Source organism: Balaenoptera acutorostrata, chromosome 21 (genome assembly GCF_949987535.1).
Source record: "Balaenoptera acutorostrata chromosome 21, mBalAcu1.1, whole genome shotgun sequence".
Classification (NCBI taxonomy): Eukaryota; Metazoa; Chordata; class Mammalia; order Artiodactyla; family Balaenopteridae; genus Balaenoptera; species Balaenoptera acutorostrata.
Window position 1 is genome coordinate 12,921,223 of NC_080084.1, and position 12,082 is coordinate 12,933,304.

At 42.0% G+C, this 12,082-nt stretch overlaps 1 long non-coding RNA gene across 1 annotated transcript in view; it reads right to left on the bottom strand.

Annotated features, from left to right (window-relative positions):
- Window positions 1–1,657: 1,657 nt before the first annotated feature.
- The window catches only part of LOC130706144 (uncharacterized), a 108,721-nt gene continuing 98,296 nt past the window's right edge, over window positions 1,658–12,082 (bottom strand). The window contains exon 4 of the long non-coding RNA XR_009006550.1: window positions 1,658–2,100. This is a non-coding gene — a long non-coding RNA (uncharacterized LOC130706144). The remainder of the gene's footprint in view (window positions 2,101–12,082) is intronic.

Consider the following 12,082-nt stretch of genomic DNA (forward strand, 5'->3'; position numbering starts at 1 on the left):
TTAGTTGCTCCGCGGCATGTGGGATCTTCCCGGACCAGGGCTCGACCCCACGTCCCCTGCATTGGCAGGCAGATTCTTAAGCACTGTGCCACCAGAGAAGTCCCTATGACCATCTTTTTATTTAACTCCAACTAAAGCCCTATGAGGGAGGCTATGTTTATTATCTCCATTACACAGATGGGGAAACTAAGGCTTACAGAGAATAAATGAACTTATTTTTAAGAAAACACTTTTAAGCATCAACAGCAAAGCTAATGCTTTTGTTTGGCTTCTACAGTTTGCTTGTTTGGATCAAGATCTAAATGAAGCTCATTCTTTCCAACTGATACATCTTTTGGCTAGTCTCATTTAAAAGTGCCTTCTTCCTTCCTTCCTTCCTTCCTTCCTTTCCTTCTTTCTTTCCTTCTTTTTCTTTTTTTTTTCTTATAAATTAATTGTTAAGGAAACTGGATCATTTGTCTTGTACAATTTCCAATAGTCTGAATTCCACTGATTACATGTTCATGGTGGTGTCAGACATGTTGCTTTGTTCCTTGAACTTCCTGTACTGCTGGGTCAACCTAAAGGAGTGATCACATTCAAATTTGATTTTTTGGGCTTCCCTGGTGGCACAGTGGTTAAGAATCCACCTGTCAAAGCAGGGGACATGGGTTTGAGCCCTGGTCTGGGAAGATCCCACATGCCGCGGAGCAACTAAGCCCATGTGCCACAACTACTGAGCCTGCGCTCTAGAGCCTGTGCTCCACAACAAGAGAAGCCACCGCAATGAGAAGTTCGCACATCGCAACAAAGAGTAGCCCCTGATCACCGCAACTAGAGAAATCCCGCGCACAGCAGCAAAGACCCAGTGCAGCCAAAAATAAATAAATTACTTTTTTTAATTGATTTTTTTTAACAAGACTGATTCATAAGCAGTGTGTGCTCTCCTGTAAGGATACGTAATGCCTGATTCTTTCTCTTTTATAATGTTAGCAGCCACTGATGTTCAACACCTAGATCTAGTAGTTCATCAGGGGTTGCCAAATGGTGATTTTTTTTTTTGAATTTTAGAATTTTATTTATTTTTTTATAGAGCAGGTTCTTATTAGTTATCCATTTTATACACATTAGTGTATATATGTCAATCCCAATCTCCCAATTCATCACACCACCACCCGGCCCCCCGCCACTTTCCCCCCTTGGTGTCCATACGTTTGTTCTCTACATCTGTGTCTCTGTTTCTGCCCTGCAACAAATGGTGATATTCTAATTACATCTTCCTTCTTCATTTACTAGCAGGAATACTTCTATAAAGATTACTTTCCCTATATCTACCATTCAGTTATCCAATTATATAGTTCATGGGAATGGCAGCATAAATGCTTGATTTTTTTCCCTTTTTATACCAGTTTTCTAAATAAGTGGATTTGCTGGCATCCTTCCATGATGAACAGTAATGTTTGTTTTCTCAGGATTATTATTAACTCATGGTAAACTCATGGATTTAATTCTATGTGTATTTAAATTCATTGTAGTTATGCTTACTGATGTTCATTTATTCCATACTTGGCCAACTCAAGTTGCTTCCTGAAACCTTTTGGCAAAATCCTAGTGGTTTTTTTTTTTTTTTTTAAAGAAATTCATGTTCTTTTATTTATTTATTTATGACTGTGTTGAGTCTTCGTTTCTGTGCGAGGGCTTTCTCCAGTTGCAGCGAGTGGGGACCACTCTTCATCGCGGTGCGCGGGCCTCTCACTGTCGCGGCCTCTCTTGTTGCGGAGCACAGGCTCCAGACGCGCAGGCTCAGTAATTGTGGCTCACGGGCCCAGTTGCTCCGTGGCATGTGGGATCTTCCCAGACCGGGGCTCGAACCCGTGTCCCCTGCATTGGCAGGCAGATTCCCAACCACTGCGCCACCAGGGAAGCCCCCCTAGTGGTTTTTGATAGCTGCCTTGCTATCTGCCCAGACAAGATTTTCCAAGTTAATCCCATGTAATTTCCTTTCCCAGACCTCTCTCCAAGGATGGCTGGTTCCTTTCAGCGGAAGTGATATTCAAAGACATCAATCTGCACATTGTTACTGAATTGATCATTCCTTCTAGACCTCTTCCATGGACAGAACTAAGAAAAAATATTAAGACAAAATACATCACAAGTTTATACTCATTTCAATACCACTTCAAATTCAGACCTCAAGGTTCATACTTAATATTTTCAAATTTACATCTCTATTTCCTTTCTCCCACACAAAGAATTACAGTTCTCAACGACACCAGAAATGATAGAATTAGATTCTCCTCATAAAAGCTTTTTAAATTTATTCTACAATATATACAATATTTACAAGAGCACCAGTACTACAACTATTGCCAATCATATAAAGAACATAATCAGTTTAAGGGGTTTTTTAACAGTTCTTTTTGTTCCTAGGGTATATACCATTAGAAATGTACAGTCAAATCACTGTGTTTTAAAGTCCCTTGGAAGAGCTAAAATTCTAACTCAGGCATTGTGACTCAAAAGTTGGTTCCTAACTTACCCCCAGTCTGTAACCTGCTAGTCAGGACCCACAATTCCCCACCCATTTGGGACTGGCAGTCAGAGCTTTTAGACAGAACAACCTCTGAGATCTCCCCTACCACTTCTAACTTAATACAATCCTAAGGCCACAAGTACAGGTCCCGCAAAGGGTGTGTGGATGGTAGATCTATGTTGTGTTTATTTTAGTTATATAAACCAGTTCTTAGCACTAAAGATTTCTAAAATTGATGAAACTTCATCCATTTTCCTAAGAAACAAATTGACTCATGCAAAAATGCCAAGCTTCAAAAAAAAAGCCATCGAGAGTTTTTCCAATCAACAATGCACCCCAATCTTCCTCTGAAGAGTTTGACTTTTTTTTGGCCATGCAGCCTGGGGGATCCTAGTTCCCTGACCAGGTGACCCCTGTGTTGGGAGGGCAGAGTCTTAACCACCAGACCACCAGGGAAGTCCCCAAACAGTTTGACTTCTAAGAGCATTTAATGATAATTTCAAGGAACTGCCACCTTCCCTGTCATCTCTTTTCTGTTAATAAGACAACACGATATGGTGGTTTTAAATGTATTAAGTAGAGTCACACTTTTTTGAACCAGTTTACATTCCACCCTAGAAGTGGATGAGAGATCCTGTCCTGTTTCTCCACATTCTCACAAATGGTAGAGAGAGAACTTTTATTAACTTTTGCCCATCTGGTAGATACGCAGTAAAGTTTCATTGTGATTTCAATTTGCATTTCACTGAATACTAATGACGTTGAGCATCTTTTCATGTGTTTATGGGTTATAGGTTACCTCGCCTCTGAAATTTATATTCCTGTCTTTTGCCCATTTTAAAATTTAGTTGTTTGCCTATTGCTTAATGATTCATGTGAGGTTTTTATATGTTCAGGATACTAAATCTTTGTCAGTTACATTTGTTGCAAATATCTTCTCTCAGTTTATGATTTGTCTCTTTATGATGTCTTTTGATGAACAGAAGTTCTTATTTTTTAATGTAGTTGAATTTATCAACCCTTTCCTTTATGTCTGTATTTTTTTTAATTCATCTCGTGAAAGAAGTCATTCACAGCCAGAGTTGTTAAAGATATTCTCCTATATTTTCTTCACAAATGTTTATAGTTTTGACTTTCTTAACTTTCATATTCATATTTAATTCGATAGGTGTGTATTATTGTGCATGGTTTGAAGTAGACATCCAATTTTATTTTGTCCATATGGATAATGATTTGCTAGATAGTTCATTTTTCTTCCTGGTGGTCTGCAGTGCTTCTTCTGCTGTATATCAAGTTCCCATAAAATCATGGACCTGCTTCTGATCTAACTATCTTGCTGTGTGGGTCTACTTGTCAATCTCTGCACCAATGCCACACTGTCTTAATTGCTCTAGCTTTATAAGAAATCTTGGTATCTGTTAGGTAAAGCCTCCCATTCCACACATACATACTTTTTGCCACTTTTTCAGGAGTGTCTTGGCTGTTTTTGACCCTTCGCCACTCTATAAATTTTAGAATCATATTTTCAAACTCCACGGAAACGCAGATTTTTATTGAAATTTACTAAATCTATGTAAATTTTGTTCAATCTGGGAATCAAATTTAATCCAATCTGGGAATAATTGACATCTTCATGAGATTAAATCTTTCCCTCCAAGAACATTATTATATATAATTTAGAAAACACTAAGCAAGACCCTGTTGACTGTCTATTCATAGGTATGTACTCATTAAAAGTATAAAGAAAAGAAATTGAAAGTATAAAGAATAGCCAGGAAATGATTCATTCAACATCTAGTGGTTGTCTGTGAGGGCAAGAGAGGGATGTGTGATCCCTCTCTTGGATGTGTGATTTCTCAGAAGAGAAAGTGCAAAGGCTTTTCTAAGGTAATAGTTTATTTCTTAACCTGAGTGGTGGGTATATGGATGTTTATTCTAAAATCATTCTTTAAACTGGATATATACATTTTATAAATCTTTTTGTATATTGGGTTGACCAAAAAGCTCATTTGGGTTTTTCTGTAAGAGGTTACAAACCCGAACAAACTTTTTGCCCAACCCAATACATGCCATGTTTCACAAGTTAAAATTTAAGACATGCAGTAAAGGAGATATTCTCCAAAGCAACTGATTTAGGACAAAAGTGTTACAATTTTGAATTTTTTCTTCATATGATACAAACCTGCAGGAATTGTCAGTCCAACATTTTCAAAAATAACTATGCCCCTCTAGGTACCATAGGGAAAAGGCTTTCTTTGTTTTAAAAAATAAGTGATTTTGACATTCAAATTCAACTACCAGCATTTTAGAGTGTACTATCTCTTTGTGAATTTGAATCACTCCTCTTGTCCTACATGAAACCTAGTAAAGTTCAAATCGAGTTGGGTATACATTCATTCATTCACTTATTTGCAAAACATATGCATAATTCATTGTGCTGGGAGGCTGGAAAATATAAGAAGATAAATATGAACATTCCTGAATACAAGAAGGATGAAGTAAAATGAAATAAGACAAATGTTTTAAAAAACTATAGTGTCTGATTGAAGAAGCAGAAGAAAGAAAAAGAGGAAGAGGAAAAAGCACAAAATTACAAGGGGGTTCAAGGATGGTGAATTGATATCTGATTGAAGGAGACAGGGTTGGGGAAATAGTCACAAATCTTTACTTCTCAGTTTAATAACATGCAAGAAAATGTGTATAGATTTCAGCCCTTTTACTCATCTTCCGAGTTTCTGTCTGGTTGAAAGAGCCCAACAGCTAGATTCATAATCACTGGGCCCATTCTTTTCTGGCTCCAAATCATATTGGTTTTGGGTTTTCAAACTACAAAGAATTTCATCTCCAGTCCAACCCTACCATGATAGAAAACCACACAGACTTAGGAGTTGCAAATGTAGCACATTTTGAGAGGGCAAAGAGACTGCTCTCTTGCAAAGGTTTTACCTGCCCAAAAGCCTGGAGACAACCCTGCATAATTTATGCACACCTCTGAGAACAAGCCTGAAAAGAAGCCAGTGCTAATTGACTGAATTGACCATTCAGCTTGGCTGCTTTGGTTTCATGGCAAGCTGCTCACACATTCAATAAATTCACTGGGGGTAATACATTAAAAAAAAAATGATTATCTGATATTGTGTTGCCTATTGTCTGCTATCCACTTCCTCCCCTACCCCCTCCCCTGGACTCTAAATGGCTGTTTGACTAAATTTTTCTGTTTTCAATTAGTTTCACTGGTTCTTTGTTTATATAACCCATTAATATCCCACAGTCAGTGGAAAGTGTGTTCAGTTGCCAAAGGGGTTTAAAATATTCCTAAGAGATATAAACACGATGGCAGAAAGCAGATGCCTGCTGTACAAGGGGGCCTACAAAGCTAATGTCATCTTTCTCACTTCATATCCCAGAAGCAAAGCCTTCCATGGGACACACTCAGTAATTATTGACATTTCCAAAATGGCAACACTAGTGATATGAAGAGCCCTTCTCTTCTGAAGGTGCTGGTGATTTTTAAGCCTGGACACAGGCTGAAGGCTGTATTCTTGGCCTGGTACAGCTGCATTTGCACTTATTCATGCAAGAGTATGTGATAATTAAATTCTGGACCAGCAGCAACGGCTGCCATGAGAAACTTATCTCCCAAAGGTATACTGAAGGAGAGTCCAGTTGCCCACTGAAAGGATTAGTAGATCATATACTATCCTGAATCCTGGGCGCTGTTTCAACCTTCTCCAAATTATGTGAATCTTTAATAAAAAATGGTCTGAGATGTAGGCAGAGCTGGTATGAGTTGGGAAAACAAGAGCAGATGAAAGTGTATCCTGTTTCTTTGAAACAGTTCTTTCTTTAGGGTGTTTTTAAGATTGCAATTTATGGGATCATATCACCCCACTAAGCAGGGTACAGCTTTAAGAAATTATTTTCCAGGGATTTTAGTAGGCACTGCAGAGCTGACACATGGAGCTAAGCCTCTACAATACCCTCATGATGGTTCATTTAATGCGTTATCTTGACTGGGCCACAGGGTGCCCGGATATTTGATTAAACATTACTCTGGGCGTCTGTGAGGGTGTTTCTGGATGAGATGAACATTTGAATCCGCAGACTGTGTAAAGCAGATTGCCTACCCTAGGTGGGTAGGCATCACCCCATCTGTCCAAGGGCTGAATAGAACAAAAAGGCAGAGTAAGAGAGAATTCTCTCTCCTTATCTGACTGTCTTCTAGCTGGGATAGAGGTCTTCTCCTGTCCCAGGACTTGGGGTCAGAATGGAATATACACCATCCACTCTGCTGGTTCTCAGGCCTTTGGACTCAGATTGGAACTGTACTACAAGCTCTCTTAAGTCTCCAGCTTGCCAACTGCAGATCTTGGAACTTCTCAGCCTCCATAATCACATGGAGCATTTCTTTATAATAAATCTCACTTCTCTCTCTCTCTCTCTCTCTCTCTCTCCCTCCCTCTTCCATTTATTCTCTTTCTCTGGAAAGCCCAGAAAAATACCACCCACCATCATAAAATCTCTGAACGAGGACCCCATTTCTAATAATGCAGACTTCCACATGTCCACTCAGCAACTGGAGATCCTAACTGTCAAACTCTAAACAAGCACTGATTTTTTTTTTATTCAGAAGAAATATTATTTTTGTTTTGAAGAATGATTACTGAGACTTCCCTGGTGGCGCAGTGGTTGAGAATCTGCCTGACAATGCAGGGGACATGGGTTCGAGCCCTGGTCCGGGAAGATCCCACATGCCCCAGAGCAACTAAGCCCGTGCGCCACAACTACTGAGCCCGCGCTCTAGAGCCCGAGCTCTGCAACAAGAGAAGCCACCGCAATGAGAAGCCCTCACACCGCAACGAAGAGTGGACCCAGCTCGCCTCAACTAGAGAAAGCCTGCAGGCAGCAATGAAGACCCAACAACGAAGACCCAGTGCAACCAAAAATAAATAAATTACTTAGTTTTTTAAAAAATGATTACTGAACAGCCTACACGTCACTCGAGTACAAAGGACCTAAAATAACCTCACTCAACCGCCCTGCCTCACAACATCATTGACACAAACAAAATAAGTAACCGTCAAACTTATGAAATCAAATCCCTCAAGGGTTTGTTTGATTCTTTTTTTAATTTTAATTCTCTTATTTAATTTGCACAAGGCTTTCCCTTGCTGGGTCAACCACTTCCACAAATCATAAAGCAACTGAGACTTACAGTAACCACAAAACAGGAGCTAAGCCTTATCCCTGAGCTTACACCAAGGATAATTTGGAACATTCTCAAATTATCAACATCCTCATGGATAATATATTACGAAACAAAAAAGGGGAACTTTAAATTCCACACACAGAAGTCCTGCTGAAATCAACGTTGATAGGATGGAGTATGATTTTAAATATATAAAGTAGTAGACCTTTGTGCTGTATGGCTGTGGGTTCTGATTGCCCTCTCAAATACAACCACAGCTTTGAAGCAATTACAGCCACTCCAACCTTCCAGGACCTTGACAGACACACTCTGCTAGCACGATGTGTCCTCGCCGCCCTGTGTCTGACATTCAACTGTGGATACCCTCTTGTCCTCAAACCAGGAATATTCACTGGCTACGTCTCCAAGAAAATATTATAAGAATGCATTTTCCGTTGATTTACTACTTCCAATTCTCCCCCAAAAGTCAGAATTAAAATCTGTCGCATTACTTGAAGCCACCCTAAGGAGTAAGGTGAGTATTTAAGGAGGCATATTAACCCCGGTGACCTTCGAATGTCAATGTACTTGCCCTGGCAGTCAAGAATTCCAAGATCTTTTGCCATTGCGCCCAAAGACTCAATTTAATTTTCAGTAGGCAATGCCCCACCTCCCTTGTACCTTACAAGGATTCCTACTGAGAGAATAAATTGAATGACCATTTTCATTTAGCATATTGAACACTTTTGCAAAGAGAGTGAAATTATTGCAAGACTACGTCCTGTTAAAAATGTTTAAATGGGGGGAAAGGATTTAATGTTCCTGTCTAGGCAGCAATATTTGTGTTTACCTACCAGGAAATATTTTCATTGTTCTCTATCTGCTGAAATATTCACTTGTAGGTAGGTGACAGATGCACAAGAAGCCTTTCTCTCCACTCTCCTCTGACCCCTGCCTCCAAATCTGGGTCATGATTGAAGTACAATGTCCCAGAAAGATTTTGCCATCTGAAGCGTGGGCGTACCCATCACTCCACGAGCCAGAGGAGGAGGGCACAGTGGCCTCTGCAGAAAATAAACCTTGGATACAAGCAGCTTTCAGAAATGAGAAGGGGCAAGCAGAGGAAACCAAGTACTGAGGGTCTTGCTGATGAATCCTGGCAAGGCAGAGCCATCTCTGGCAACAACAGGCTCAAGTGAGAGTTAATAAAACGCAGAGTATACATTGCCCATTTGCATTTAGTGCACGTTAAACTGCCTTGCATACAAAAGATAATGACAGATGCAAAATGAGCACTGAATACTGCAGGTCTGTCAGGGGGGAATGGGCAAGGTGCCAGCTCCCCAAATTAAACCAAACAGGCAACTCCACGCGCAGGGTCAGTGAGACTGGGGAAGAAGTGGATCCAGGGCCTCTGGACCTGCAATGAAATTGACAGAAACCAGGAAGCGAAACCTACTACAGTGAGTCTATGGGGCAGTGGGGAGTGAGGAATGGAATGCAAGTCCTTTAGTCTTTAAAATTGAGATGGTCCGTGTAGCTTGATTTGGCTTTTTATGGACCATCTTCGGCACAATTTTCAATCTGGGAGAGGCTGCCTGTTAGATGCAAAGTTTCTTAAAACCCAAAAAGGGTAGCAGCAGAGCTGGTCCTAAGGGGTAAGAGCAGGTGAAAGTCCACACAAGGGAGTTACGTTCCAAAGCAGCCCAGCCTGCTCCTTGGAGATCCTGATGTTACGAGCTTTTTCATGTGGATCCTTTGTGACACCTCTCAGTTCCCACCTAAAAAGTGCTATTGACTGAGTGACCGACTTCTTGACAGCCCAGAAGCCCTTTCTTGGGCAAACCTCCCCAGGCTCTCTCACCAGTGCCCCAGCACCATGTATTCTGAAGAAACATTGATTCTCACCGGCGAACGAATACATTCCAGCTGCACTAGTGAGGTTGGGCTGATGGAAGAGCACAGGCTACTGACCCACTTTGAGCTTTTCCTTTTTTCTCCAACTCTAAGCCCCGTGACGCTATCCAAGGTACCCTACTCTCTGAAGCCGCAGCCACAGACCCGCTGGGACCAGGACAAGGGGGAAATTTTTTTGTTTAAACCCTCTGGCAAACCTCTCAGCTCTCTCTCTGCAACTGCCCTGGAAAAGGGCATCTATGCCGGAAGTAACACGGGGAGCCCTGTTAACTCAGCCCTGCTCAGTCAGAACCAGCGGCTTCCACCTTCCCGCCCCGCTGTCGCCTCCCCAGGCAAAGCCTGCTGGGGACATATCACCCTCTCCTTAGATCGCCTGCAAGCTCCTGCACGGCTGGGACCGGAGCTGCAGCCTCCTTGCCCCAGCTGGAGAGAACAAAAGCTTCCAGGGGCTGGAAACAATGAGCTCCCCCATCCTTCCCCTGCCCCCCACCCCATCCTGACCGGTCCCACCCCCTTTCCTCCGACAAGTGGAAAATCACCCAGAAGCTTCTCTCACCCCCGGGCCTTTATTTATGTATGTATGTATGTATGTATTTCCTTACGGGGTGATGGCGTTCGCCTCCCTCGCTTTTCGGAAGCTAAAACGCTTTGGCAGCCGAGAATGAAAGTGTTTGTCTGAATTCTGGCCTCTCGGCATCAGCCGAGGCACCGCTGCGGCGGCTGCCGCAGTTGTGATGGCAAAGATAAACAGCCCGTCAGCGCGGAGCTGAAAAGAAATATAGAAAAGGGGATGGGAGTCGTTTAATTACTTTGAATGGCTTTTTGTGTTCTGTGTGATTGCTTCCTATGATACAGTAGTTTCTCATTCTCCATGCAAGCTCCGTGTTTCTATTCATAAGAATAAGATTGAAGCAGGAAATTGGCTTTCAAGAGTGAGAGAGAGAGAGAAAGGGCTGAGAGGTCGGGACTATTTCCATCAGAGGAGAGCCAGTGAGGGAGTGTTTCCACCGTGGCAGAGCTGAGCCGGCTGGGGAACGTTTGTGTCCGCTTCCCCGCCCGGTCCTGCAGCATGGGTATGACCTGCGCCCTGGGAAAGCTATCCACGAGGGCAAAGACTGAGCGTCACAGAGCTTAGGACAGGTCAGAGCAGGGTTGGGGGAGGTCCACCAGCAAAGCCAGGGTCATTCTGGGTTGCAGGCCAGTGCTGTGCACTCTTCCTACCTGGGAAAGGGGGAATATTGTGTGTGTGTGTCCAATTCCCTTTCAAGTTACCTGTGATAGGATAGACCTTAATCTCTGGGCTGAAACCCGGGAGACCACTGCTGTTTCGCTCTGTGCTCCTTAACCTTACATACTTTCCATTTCCATAAATTGAGAACTTGTGCTTCATAGTAATGACAAATAGTTACCTCTGTATATGACAGAACTATATGATCAAAAGAGATAGCTAGGGCTTCCCTGGTGGCACAGTGGTTGAGAATCTGCCGGCCAGTGCAGGGGACACGGGTTCGAGCCCTGGTCTGGGAAGATCCCACATGCCGCAGAGCAACTGGGCCCATGAGCCACAACCACTAAGCCTGCGCGTCTGGAGCCTGTGCTCCGCAACAAGAGAGGCCGCGATAGTGAGAGGCCCGCGCACCGCGATGAAGAGCAGCCCCCGCTTGCCGCAACTAGAGAAAGCCCTTGCACAGAAACGAAGACCCAACACAGCCAAAATAAATAAATAAACAAATACTTTAAAGACCTCTGTTATTTAAAAAAAAAAAAAAAAAAAAGAGATACCTAGCCCTTAGTCACAAAGAAGCAAAGGTTTTGATTTTATGCAATCAATATGACCCTGTCAACCCATCTATTTTTTTCCATATAAATTAAACTGCCTTCTAAGAAAAAAGATAACTTGAATCCACTACAGGAGTTTGCTATTAGAGGAAGCCCTATGATAAATTCTTTTGTAATACAAATAATATATTTTTCTGTAAATTCTAGTTTTTATATATTGAGTTTTCTTAAATTACAGTACATCTGTACTGGGGACATTTAAGTTCAGGATTGAGAGTTACCATTTAGAAAATTGAGTGCCCATTGTGAGCAGAACATTCTTCAACAAGGGGGCAAAGTTTGGAAAGGAGGAATTAGTGGCATTTCTACCCGTGAGTTTACAATGATAAGGAGGGTAGAAACATCAGGTACCTGGAACCTTTACACAGCAGGCAGATTGGGCAGCTCCGTGAGGCAAGCCCTGCAGATACACTTTGCAGTCTTCAAGGTAATAGACACATGATAACATCCAGCATTGCTATTACAAGATGCTCATAAATGTCGAGTGTCAAATTTGGGGAATTCTTTTAGGTTCAGACGCTTCAGATAGAAGGAGTGAAGGCACTAAGCTCTGAAATATCATCTTTCGAGACTCAGAATGCAAAGGAGTCAATGTTTGCTTCAAATCCAGAATCCCAAACAACACA